The following is a 13,739-nucleotide window of genomic DNA, read 5'->3' on the forward strand; positions in this document are numbered from 1 at the left end:
CAGCACATGGAGAAAGGCCTGAGGTTTTAATTGACTACAGTCTCAATCCAAATCACGAGTAGACTGTGGATGCCAAAATTAATTTAAAAAAAAAAAAAAGGTTCACCAGTATAAGAATTAAGTGTATTCAGTATGTAAAATGTTCTCAGCGACTATATAATATAGCCCTTTCATTTTACATGTGAGAGAATCAGAGCCCACAGAGGACTTGGCCCAATAAAATTTAGATTTTAAGAAAAAGAGAGCTGAACATCATGCTTTCTGACTTCCTCACCCAGAGCACATTCCTTTAGATCTGCACTTCCCAAGCCTTCCTGAGCATAAGAATCAACTTTGAAACCCTTAAAAAAAAAAAAAACTAAATTGGCCGGGCACAATGGCTCATGCCTGCAATCCCAGTACTTTGAGAGGCCGAGGCGGGTGGATCACCTGAGGTCAGGAGTTTGAGACCAGCCTGGCCAACATGGTGAAACCCCATCTCTACTAAGAATACAAAAATTAGCCGGGTGTGGTGGTGCACACATGTAATCCCAGCTACTTGGGAGGCTGAGACAAGAGACAAGAGAATCGCTTGAACCCAGGAGGCAGAGGTTGCAGTGAGTCGAGATCATGCCACTGTACTCCAGTCTGGGCAACACAGTGAGACTCTGTCTCAAAAAAAAAAAAAAAAAAAAAAAAAAAAAACTTGAATCTCTAGGTCATTCTGTACAACAAGCTGAGGACACACTGCTCCAGTCTATTCCAGACCACTGTACGAGAATTGGTAATGCGATGCTTTTGCTCTACTCATCCCTTCATTCACTGTGATTGATTAATCAGAGTAGTTTCTACTTCTTGCAAGACAGTTTTTTTGGCAGTGGTCAAAGAAAGTGAAAAATACACCATACACAAATTTCCGGTCAGTGCATATCCTCCGAATATGTAATGCTGCAAAATCATATTTCAAGTGAAAAGAGAAAACACACTAGTTTTACAAAATGAAAGAAACCTCATCGTTGGCCAGAAAATAACTAAAATACATAAGCAATAAATTTGACTCTTAGGGACCATAGTGTTCAAAACAACCCACATGCTGCATAGGACAAAAACCAAGTTCATTGGCACAGGGCGTAGTGGTAAAAAGAGGAGGCCGAGCCCAGAGTTTACATAAAGCTGTGTCACTCAAGTGCTGGTCTGCTGGCCCATGGCCTGGCTCCTGCCAGCCCAGTCACAGGGCAGAATGGGCAATGATGGAAAGAATGGTTCTGCCCTGCTGAGGATGGGAAAGGGGCCCCAGGGGAAAGCAGGGAAGTGAAAATACAGAGAGGCAGAGGAAAAACATCTCCTTACACAAGACTAGTTTGCAAATAGAAATTACAAAGGCCATGAAGAAAAAGACGCAGAAGAGATTGCCTACAAAATAAAACATTTCAGACAAAAATTCACTCCTGACAATATTGAAAATAATGACATTAAAATCTTCAAGATCCTTAAAAACTGGAGGTGAAAATTCATAAAACAAAAATGGTGTCATGGAACAAAAGACATAGATACTGAACACAGGTGGATGATAAAACCAACCAATCCCAAATCATAAAGTGAAAAATACAGTCATTAAAATAAAAACTTGACAGAGGAAACAAAATCTAAATTGGATACGGGTAAAGATATAATTAGCAAAGTAAAAGAATGAAGTATTTAGTAAATGACACTAGGAGAGCTGTCTATCCATATACATAAAATGTATTTTTCATATATAGTAGGCATAAATGATTTTCCTTATTTCATATTATTAATAAATTAAAATATAAATGTTAAAAACACTTGAAATCTATTAGGAGAAAATATAGGTGCACATATTTAAGATTTCAGAGCAGGGAAAGATTTATTAAAGCAAACACAAGAAGACAAAATCATAAAGGAAAACTCTGATAAACCTGACCAATTTAGACTTAAAAGTTATGCATAAATAATGGTATATAAAACAAAATTGAAGGCCACTGAAAGGAAATATGTTCAGCACATATAAGTCTACACTCAGAATATGAAAATAAATATATTCAATAGAAAAATATAAAAGAATGTAATAGAAAAATGGGCAAAGTATTTTCATGTGTCATTCATGGAAAATGACAAATGAAATGGAAAACTGCATATGTAAAATGCAAGTGAAAACATGCTCACCTATAAAAATGATCAGGAACATTTTTAAAAAGTTAGACACACTTTAAAATCCACCAGATAGTCAAAAATATCAATATTTAGCCAAGAATGAGAGCAAATCGGAACTCTCATTTAATACTGATGAGAGTGTGCTAATAGAACCATCACAAAGAGCAGTGGCATCGCCCCAAAACATTTATACTCTGTAGCCCAGCCATCCAAGGTGAGAATGCTTCCCTGTGTGTGTGTTTGGCCTATATAAAATCTATGAACTCTTACAGAGTAGAGATAACTATATACCAGGATGTCCCATACAACAATGTTGTAGCAAAAAGGGGAAGTAATGCAAAGGTCAGGTGGTAGTGAATAAAGACACATAGTTAGATACAAGGATAAATCACATGTGTTCATATAATAAAATATACTGCAGTTAAAAAGAATAACCTACATATGTATTGTCATGAATCTGCCTTGAAAATATAATATTGAATGAAAAAGCAAGTTAGAAAACTTTACATGTACTGTATTTAATTTAAATAATGCAAATGAATGATACAGCTTTGCAAATATGTATAAACTTATATTTTTTTATATATGTGCATATATTATAGTTAAAGGGTACATATATAGAACTGGATGCACATCAAATACTTCTTAATCGCTAGCTCTGGAAGGGAAGGGAATACAAATTAGGAAGGACATCACAGGGGTCTCAATTTTACCTATTATTTTCTTTGCCTCCAAAAAAGTGTAAAGAAAATTGGAAAAGTATTAACAGTTGTTCCATTCTGGTAATGGATGAGTATTTATTAATTAACTGTTTTTTTCTTTTATTAAGGGAAAATACCTAAATTCAGGAGCTTAGTGAGGACTACAGGGTTTCCAAACCTAGAGAATTTAAAAAGGAGCTTAAAGAAGTAGTATATAGCCGGGTGCGGTGGCTCATGCTTATAATCCCAGCCTTTCGGGAGGCCAAGGCGGCTGGATCACCTGAGGTCAGGAGTTCGAGACCAGCCTAGCCAACATGGTGAAACCCCGTCTCTACTGAAAATACAAAAATTAGCTGGGAGTGGTGGCAGGTGCCTGTAATCCCAGCTATGTGGGAGACCAAACCCAGGAGGCAGAGGTTGTAGTGACCTGAGATCGTGACACTGCACTCCAGGCCTGGGCGACAAGAGCGAGAATCTGTCTCAAACAACAACAACAACAAACAACAAGAAGTAGCATATTCATAAGCCGAACAGCTACTGCGGTAAGGGCACCCAAGCACATCATATTTGGAACAAGTGAGAGAACAAGAAGGAAGAAAGGAGTCCATCAACACGAATTCTCTCAGATGCTAGAACAACTGTCACTGACTTGCATTCTTTTGCTCCAAGGTCCCTAATGAAAATCCATATATGGGTATTAGAAGATTAGCCTCAAATTAAGAAAGAATTCTATAGCAATTACAATTTTGAAAAATTACTTGGCAATCTCAGGAGGCAGTAAGATGCTATCACTGAAGTTAGTCAAATCTAACGTGAATACAACCTGGTGTGAATACAGCTTTTGGACTTGAGTAATGCTTGGTTGGCATAGTTTGAGGTTTGGCTATGGGGAGAATGGCAAGCATGATAACACCGTTGACTCCAATAATAAGGCATTTTGCTGAGCATTTCAAAAACTCCCTTACTTAATTCTTAAAATAACACTAGAGGTTGGTAATACTTCATTATTCTCATTTTACAAATGAAGGTGAATATCACATGCTTGGTAGAGATTTGAATTCAGATTGTTCTGACTCTAAGACCTGAACACGTCATTAAGTTCCTTACGACCATTAGAATGTCAAGATTTATGAAACCAAAGAACTAGATTTCTAGTTGTGAAATTTAAGGTTCACCAAGGATACATGTCTTGAAGATGTTAGGGCCAATTCAGAGTCCCTGAAGGCAAACCACTTAAAAGTGAACTTTAAAGGGTACTATTTGGTCTCGTAAAGTCTAGTTTTAATGCTATGAATGTTACTGACTCTACAACATCATATAAAGTTGCAAAAAAAATAAACAAATAAAACCTGACAAAATGATAGAGGGATTTGTACAAAAGAAGAAATAAGTACAAAGCCCAGTTCTGGAGACATTCGGTATCTGTGGGTGTGGATGTTTCACCATTTAGTGATCCCATGACCCTACACAGTCCACATTTTCAATGTACCCCTTACTCTACTCCTGTCATATGCTCAATCCTTATCACTTGAAAAATCTGTGAAATATTCTATATTCTCATAGCCTCAACCAAACCCTTCCCACACAGCTAACTGCCTGGCATTCATTTTATCTATATCTGAATAAGAGAGAGGTAGATGAGTCAAATATGCCAGAATTGTAACCTATAGTGTGAAGGAAGTGTAGGTGTTTGCAACGCCAAGTTTCGCTTACTCCCCTAGGCGGGGGGACCCTCTGGGGATGACATGGAATTTGTCCACTTAGCCTCGTGCCTATGTTGGTTAAGAAGGGCACTTCCCCAAGGATACTATGTCCAGGTAGGGGAAACAAATTACAAGAAAATTAAGCCCAGACCAAAAAGTACCTGTCATTGAACCCTCATGGCCATGCAGATTCCTCAAAGAGAACCTGAAGGACTCAGTGAGTTCTGGTTCAGAGTTTGGGGTCAAGGGTCAGACCCACAACTAAAGGTGTTTTGTGAAGTAAGAGAAAAAATGGTGGGAAGGGGTGGGTGGCACAGTGGTGATGTGGGTGCTGCTGTGTCTCAGCCACATCCAGTGAAAAGCTCATCACTAGTGTTCTGGGACAGCCTGAAGGAGGACAAATGGGAGCAAAAACAACCTCTCCAGCTCAAGAAGCTCCCTTAACACTGATTCTCTTGCCTGCCTTCCTTTTATCTCTCTCACCTCCACGGTGATTAGGATGCTCAGTATGTTAGAGGTCATTCAAATGACTTTGCTAATGAAGACTTAAGTTCCCCCAAATACGTGCATGGAAATATAATCAGGGTAGCTACTGGATCCCGAAGTTTTGGTCTCCAAGGAGTACATCTCCAGACAGCCACCGAAAGAAGCCAGTTGGTCAGAGCCCAGAGAGGTAGCTGTGCAGAATGTCCAGGGCACTCTGGACCTTTGGGCTTCTCTGTCCAGGACAACTCTCAAGCCCTCATGGTCGAAGTGGCTCTTCAGAGGGATTTCTCCTAAGCCCAAAGAGCAGTCAGGACTGGGCACTGAGGAGATTTTATGCATCTGAGCAAGAGCGACTGAGAGAAAAACGTTCTTGGCAGGAGCTTAAATTTCTGATTCTGGAAAAGGATTCTACTCAAATTTCTGAAAATTACATAATTTTAAGTACAAAGTCCAGGCTGGGCATGGTGGCTCATGCCTGTAATCCCAGCATTTTGGGAGGCTGAGGTGTGTGGATCACCTGAGGTCAGGAGTTTGAGACCAGCCTGGCCAACATGGTGAAATCCCATCTCTACTAAAAATGCAAAAATTAGCCAGGCGTGGGTATGCACCTGTAATCCCACCTGCTTAGGAGGCTGAGGCAGGAAAATCGCTTGAACCCAGGAGGCGGAGGTTGCAATGAGCTGAGATCGCACCACTGCGCTCCAGCCTGGGTGACAGAGTGAGGCTCTGTCTCAAAAAATAAAAAAAGTAAAGTAAAATAAAGGTACAAAGCTCTATGTCATTATTCATTCCAGAGAAAACTTCCCTTGGAAAAAGAAAAGTACGAAGTCCTATGTAATTTTTTGTTACAACCCATCTATGAATTGAGGGCCTCGGTAAGCTCCATCTGAAACCGGCATCATGAGATTTGCATACATAAGGAGAGTTCTGAGACCGGGTGCATACTTGTGGTTAAAGTCCCATTAGAATAGCTCCTGTATAGAATACATTGTACACACAGGCTGTAAACTCAGACAGTGATGGGCGAATACCAAGGCTAGGAGCCACACGCAAAGACACTTGCAGGCATGTGTCTGGAGCAAGCAAACCTCTGAGCTTCAATTTTCTTGTCTGTAACAATGAAAGAGTCGTAATTACTCTAACCATCTTGGAAAGGTGATTAATTGTGGCAATCAAATAAGGTAATTTCATTGTTCTCCCCAGACTGCTACAACTAAATGCCATAGACTGGGTGACTTAGACAAAGACATTTATCCATTTTTCACAGTTCTGGAGGCTGAAAGTCCAAATCAAGGTGCCAGCAACACGGTTTCTGGTGAGGGCTGTCTTCCTAGATTGCAGACGACCATTGTCTTGCTGCAGTCTCACATGGCAGACAGATGGAGCTCCTTCTTGTCTCTTCCTCTTCTTATAAGGGTGCTAATCCCATCATGGGTCTCCTCTTGGGACCTTACCTAAACTGAATTCGTGTCTGAAGGGCCTAACCCCCCAATACCATTATGATGAAAATTAGGACTTCAACATATGAATTTGAGGGGGTCACATTCAGTTCATATCAGTAATAAAATGAAAGTTTTTTAAAGTTATTTAGAACTCTGTAAATCCACTTGGTATCATTACCACCACCATTATTAATGTGAGCTTCATATAATATGTTAGAGCCTGATACAATATCCTGTAATTTTCTTTTCCTTAAGGATGATGGCATTTTGAGGAAACTTATAAACATGCTCTAATCCCTGCCCCCATCCCTACTTTCCACATGAAAAAACAGATAAAGCTGGGAAATCTGGGTATAAATTCTACCTTCATATTTTAATAAGTATTATCCTAGAACAAGTTATTTCACCTGTCTAAGACTTTGTTTCTTCATTTGTAAAAGAGAGACAATGCTGATAACACCTACTTTGTCAGAGCTGTGAAGTTTAAATCACACAATGTATGTTACGTGCATACATTAGTCCATATTAACACAGAGTAATAGCTTGATATTGTTAGTGTTAAATGTCACTGAATGCTAAATGCTTCTGTTATGTTTTGTTATTATTAATGTTATTGTTAATCACAGAGTTGGACTACATACCAAGTCTCCTGACATCTGGTGTTCTTCAGAAAAAGACGGCGTTCTAATCTAGCAAAGCCAATTAAGACTAAGAACAATTTTTTTCTTAATGACAAATCTTACTAGGTCTTTTGCAGCTGTGTTTTTTCCATCTAAACAGTAAAGTTGAGTGCAGGGGAAAGCTAGTTTCTGGAAGCACCCATTAGAAGGGCAGTAAGTAGAATAGGACTCAGGTTACAAAGCTCAGTAGGTTTTAGTTGAACCTTGTTGCTAAGATACCTGTATTTTCCCGAAAACCAAAGGCAATGTAAAGTCTGGTTTGAAGCCATAGAGAAAACTTCCCTGTGCAAAAAAAGCATCACTGGATCCTCTCTTCTGCAGATAGCTGGCTGTCGAGGGGAGTCTTTTCTCACATGGTGTTTACTTTCTCTCTGTACTAAGTCTATTTATTACTGCTTAGAATTGCTACTCTTCTAAAACGAGAACCACCACCACCAAAAAATCAAAGTATGAGTGCCCAGTCAGAACCGGTAGGGTTACCACTGAGTGTTCAATGACCAAGTTCTCTGCTAGAGGGAGACTGAATGTTTGCCTCATTCCCAGGCTTCCTCAGCCTAAGTAGAAAAAGTTAAAGGATTAGCCCTGATGAAAGACTGATGCTCTCAGCAGGCATGGGCTCCAAGCCAGAAATCAGCCCTATGTACAGACAGCAGCCGTGTCTGGGGTTGCTGGACGTGGCTGATAACAGGACCGGAAACCCATCAGAGACACCCACCCCCTTACCTCTGGGCCTCATCAAAATTACCTGCCAAAGAGACTCTGCTCCAGACCAGCACCTTGTCAGCCTGTTTTGTAATAGAAAACAGCTGTCCCTGTTGAGAGGGAGAGGTGGAAAGAGTGAAAAGAATGGAGAAAATGTACCATTCATAACTTTTCTGGTTGTGCAGAACTGAAAGTTGCAATCACAGGGCATATAAAAATGGGAAATTCTAGGAACCCTGTGGGAATGATAGTATCCTCCTCTGAAGGGGCTGATAGGAAATCACAGCTACTGAATTTAAATCAAAGATGACTGTTGATCCTTAATAATGGATTTTGAGTAGAAGCTGAACACTGCTTAGCAACATCCCAGGGAGAGCAGAGGCAAAGTGGTAGAGAGTTTTGATCAGGCAATTCAGGTAGGGAGTAGAATACTCATTGCTGCTTCTTCCTGTTTGTTGCTGTAATCTAGTGCCTAGAACAATGCCTATTGTGTGGCATTGTGCTCCATAAATACTTGTTGAATGAAAAATTAATAAAATTTATGACCTGCATTTTCTAAGGCTGAGCAGAATGAATTTTTCGGTTCATTTGATCACAATTTGACTCAATGTTCTGTCACTTACTAGCTCTGCTGTCTTAGGAAAGTTCCTCAATATATCCAAACCTTAGCTCATTTTTCTATAAAATTGGGCTTGAACAGTTACCTTATATGACTTTAAAGATCACTAAATTAGGCCGGGCGCGGTGGCTCAAGCCTGTAATCCCAGCACTTTGGGAAGCCGAGACGGGCGGATCACGAGGTCAGGAGATCGAGACCATCCTGGCTAACACGGTGAAACCCCATCTCTACTAAAAAAATACAAAAAAACTAGCCGGGCGAAGTGGCGGGCGCCTGTGGTCCCAGCTACTCGGGAGGCTGAGACAGGAGAATGGTATAAACCCGGGAGGCGGAGCTTGCAGTGAGCTGAGATCCGGCCACTGCACTCCAGCCTGGGCAACAGAGCCAGACTCAGTCTCAAAAAAAAAAAAAAAAAAAAAAAAAAAAAAAAAAAAAAGATCACTAAATTAAATAGAATGTGTTCTTAAATATCTTTCATGAAAGGTAAGCTCAGTAACTGAAAAAAGTGATCATGAACTGTGTGATCATTTGATCCCACAGTAGCTATCAATATATATATAAATGATGCCCAGATTTACCAGGACAGGATAAAAGTAATACCACAAATACTAAGAAATGTTAATATCAGACTGTTACCTTGTTAATAGTACCCAGAGGGAAGGGTCCTTGCATGTTTCAGCGACATCCTAGTTATTTACATCCAGAAGAGGTTTCACCAGGCACATTATATAAAGAGCTCACCAAGAAACAGTGGGCTGAAGAGACCTTGCACAGCCAGCTAACACCAGGGACAAAGATCATGTGAAAAACGAGAAGCCAGTTGTGACAGAGGCACTATCAGTATCACTGGTTCTTGCATTTATAAAGAGGCAATTTAGGTTTTTAATTAGATCAAGTTTTCTGACTAATGAAATAATCTCTGTACAAGCATACATATACACATACAGGTACCCAATATACATAGAAAAAAAAGAGTTAATTCAAGAATAGGAAAGGGATTTAAGATCATTCAAATCGAGATCTTCAAAATTCGAGTATACGTATTTCACTCATAACAGGAACAGGAAGCCGTGAATAAGGAGCAGTCATAAAACAAGAAAGATGTATTTGAAACCAAGATTATAATTGCCATCTACATGCAGTTGCTTGCTTTCTCTCTATCTCTTTCTCTTTCTCCCTCTCTCTCTCTCTCTCTGAAACTTCCATGTGTCTTCTATTAACAAGACACTTAATTCCTGGTGATGTATGTATCAAATTAGAATTCTAGCCCTTCTATATAGTCACAGGTTGTCTGTCATCTCTCCCTGAATGTTTCCGAGTCCCCCACCTGCAGTTCCCTGTGGCTTGTTCAGTGAGAATATGCCACTCAGCTTTTCTAATGGGGTCTTCTGGTGGCCCTGAGTGATGAGATCACTAAGGAAATACTTTAGTGTTGAGAGACTCACCCTGGGCCCAAACAAAGCCCACCTTCTGATGTCAGAAGGGGCACTAAGAAGTGAATCAGCACTCTGTCCTATCAGGCTTTCTAGTTATGAAGAACAAGAGGTGAATAGCACTGTCCTTGCTGTGCACACTCGTATTCCTCTGAAGCCCCTTTGATACAATAACTCAGCTGGTTCTGTCTGCCTCTCAGAGCATGGAATCTGTCCTACCAATGGGGAGATTGTGTGTTTTGAAAAAGCTCCTGTGGGTGGTTCTGATACAGACACCCCACCCATCCAGCACTGGATTAGGAACTAAGGGTCAAAAGGCACATTGAATGGTGGATGTGAGGCTTCCTAGGTCTCTTACTTCACAGACCTTATGGAAAAGCAAGTTTGGAAATGAATGAGCCCAGGATGAAAATTTAAGTCTCTGTAAAACATCTTTCATCTACAAAGAAACAGTTTTTTCCTCTACCAAAGTCATTTCAGATACATATGTCTTCATTATGGTCATCTGGGTATTTATAAGGAATACCACGTCCCTTGCATTTCAGGTGTGTTGTAGATTAAAGATTATATTATTTTCCTTTTATCTTTATCATCTCCAAACCTCCTATACAACAATTGAAAAGGAAGTGATACTGCAAACTCTCAACTTTGTTGTGAGGATAAATTTACTTATATTACATAAGATATCTAAAACAATAAAAGCTGCTTAATATATAAAAGCTATTATCATAGTTAACTTTTCTTTTACTCTTATGACTACATTGTGTAGTCAATATTGTATAATCTGGATTGTGTAGTCATACAAAAATGCCATCTTCACAATACACTTCTAATAACCAGGAAAGCATTCTGTCATTTTCTTAATATTGGCGTGATTCTTGGGTTTGGTTAAAAGGGATTAGAAGAGATTCATTCTCCCCGTCTGTACTAAAAATACAAAAAATTAGCCGGGCGTGGCAGCGGGCGCCTGTAGTCCCAGCTACTCGGGAGGCTGAGGCAGGAGAACCACGTGAGCCCGGGAGGCGGAGCCTGCAGTGAGCCGAGGTCGTGCACTCCAGCCTGGGCCACAGAGCGAGACTCCGCCCCCGCCCCGCCCCGCCCCCAAAACACTAAGGAGATTCATTCTGTGTTTGGTCTCTTTTCTCACCTGTTTGAACTTGTCACAGCCCTTTCCCTATAATGAATCTGATTGCTAGGAAAGAGTCCGTTGTGAAACATGTCTCAATGTTACATTTATTTGCAAGATATTCAGCTTTACTCCACTCGTTGGCATTGTTCTCTCTAATGCGATCAATGTATGGCCAAACTGAGTCACTGGTTCCTTCCCTTCTTCCAAAGAAAACAACGGCAATTCCAAGGAATTCTTTTCTTTGTTAGTTTTTAGCCTCCTATTTCATTTCTATTATAAATAGCATCAATTATCTGATGTGGAGCTGACAGAGAAGTTTGCCTCCCACGAATCATTTAATTCAGCTGATTCAGCAAAACATTTGACCAAGAGTGTGCATGCGTGTGTGTGTGCACAGACTCCAATGCCTGAGTTTTAATATAAGCTAGATACAGGCCATTTGTCTCCGGATTAATGATAAACAAGGTTAAGAACACAGTTGCTAAGTTTTGTTTCATTTGGGCCTTCTCGAGCTGCACCTAGCAGATACTAAGTTATAATGACCTCTGGAAAGTTCACAAGTTTCCAGGGGTCCAGGATAGTAATTATCTCTTAATTGTAAAAACAAGTGCTGCTGAAGAACATAAGGTCAAAGGAAAATCAGGAATCAGGACTTTGTACAGAAAAAAAAGTGAATACAATAATGTTTATTCATCTATGAATCACTCATTCATGATTTTCTTTTTATAATATCATCAACAGAAAGAAAATGCCTTATGTTTAAATTTTCACTGTGCTTGTATTTCAGCATCATCAAGAGATACTACTACTGATGTTTTCATTTTACTTTCCTCGGATCTGCCTAAATTCAGTGTCTCTCCTAGAAAACCAGTCAACTCATGAAAAACTGTTTGTAAGAAAACGTTCTCGACACAAAGAAAAATAAAGGTTTGAGATGATAAATATGCTAATTACCCTGATCTGATCACTATACATGATACGTTAGAAAACATCACTATGTACCTTGTGAATGTGTATAATTATTATACGTCAGTTAAAAAAGGGAAAATGTGTTGTGCTTAATTATAATAAAATTTAAACAGATTGATGAGAATTCAGATGTTTTCACTGATGTAAATATTACTTAATGCAAAAAAGGACTCATAAAAACTGTTCCATACTTTTTTTTACACCAAAGAGTTAATCCATGCTGTTATAGATACTACCCTGTGAGACATACAAATGCTTTTCCAACTTATTGATTTCAAATCAAAGGGCAAAATATACATTAGTAATGATTATCTGCAAAACTCTCCTCAATGTGAATGTCAGTATTTACGTGTTAATGTCAGTTACAAAGATCCCTAAGCAGAGATTTGGGATGCTTTATATTCATGAATCAAGCTCTAATTCAGGAGTTCAAGATACCGCAAACTGGCTGAGTGTGGTGGCTCATGCCTGTAATCCCAGCACTATGGAAGGCCAAGGCAGGTGGATCACTTGAGCTCTGGAGTTAGCCTGGGCAACATGGTGAAACCCCCCATCTCTACAAAAAACTACGAAAATTAGCCAGGCGTGATGGCCTATGCCTGTAGTCCCAGCTACTCAGGAGGCTGGGAGGATGGCTTGAGTCCAGAAGGTGGAAGTTATAGCAAGCCGTGAATATGCCACTGCACTCCAGCACATGTAACAGGGCAAGACCCTGTCCCCTTCCCCCTCACAAAAAAAGAAAAAGAAAAAAAATCACAGAACTACATTACTGCATATATGTTTGTGTAGAATTTACTTTTAATGTAACAACTTCTAGTTTCCCAATAAACTGAAATCCTACACTGAAAAAATAAATCCAGTAACTCACAATTATGTGTTTTAGCTGGCCAAGCATGTTTGTCATTTTAAAATAAAATACAGTGTTGAAAAAAAAAGTTATACTATCTTGGCAATTGTGTTTCAGTATTGTAATGTGTTGGTATCAGAAGAGATTGGGTAGATTTCAGCACGTTAAGTTACATTTTATTATAGTTCATCACATTTAAGAAAAAATTAACTGAAAATGCCATTTTTCTTGCTATCAGCATGGAAAGGCCTCAGTATAATAAGTACCATGAATTCTCTTATTGAGCACTTACTGTGTGCCAGTCGATTGACACTGCTGCCACGTAGTCTTTTAACATCCTTATGGTGTAGACAGATTGCTTTTATTTACATTTATAGATGAAAGTGCGTTTTAGAGAGGTAAGGTAACCGTACGCAAGTTTAAAAAGAAGAAAAAAGGTAGTAAGTACAGTAAGTAGAGGTGCTGAGAATTAAACCCAGCAGCATATGACTCCTTAGACTATGCTAACATCTCTGCTAGTCTCACTTGCACAAGCTGGCAAAAAAATAAACCAATGCAAGGAGCAAAACTAAAACCAAGAGATCTCATGCACACAAGATGTGCACATAGACATCTATGCTTAAGGAATCATCATACACTAAAAGGCCATATGTTCATATGTTTCCAGGGATTTTTCCTGAAGAGTTGACGGAAATGTATCCTTTGAAGGGTATAATGTGCCACCAATCTTTACCATTCTCCTCCCTCCCATTGCTCTAGTGTCTTGTGTTTTGAGGCAAGTATGCTGAACCAGACCTCTGAGTAGCAGAGTCTGTAGGTAAAACACACATTCATATCATAGATCCTAGGGAGGCTGTGCGCCAACGTATCCATTCTT

At 39.5% G+C, this 13,739-nt stretch overlaps 1 long non-coding RNA gene across 1 annotated transcript in view; it reads left to right on the forward strand.

Moving 5' to 3' along the window:
• Positions 1-11,996, forward strand: part of LOC126935707 (uncharacterized) — a 28,588-nt gene extending 16,592 nt beyond the window's left edge. The window contains exon 4 of the long non-coding RNA XR_007719283.1: positions 11,834-11,996. This is a non-coding gene — a long non-coding RNA (uncharacterized LOC126935707). The remainder of the gene's footprint in view (positions 1-11,833) is intronic.
• Positions 11,997-13,739: the final 1,743 nt, after the last annotated feature.

This window comes from Macaca thibetana, chromosome 14 (assembly GCF_024542745.1).
Source record: "Macaca thibetana thibetana isolate TM-01 chromosome 14, ASM2454274v1, whole genome shotgun sequence".
NCBI classification, from domain to species: domain Eukaryota; kingdom Metazoa; phylum Chordata; class Mammalia; order Primates; family Cercopithecidae; genus Macaca; species Macaca thibetana.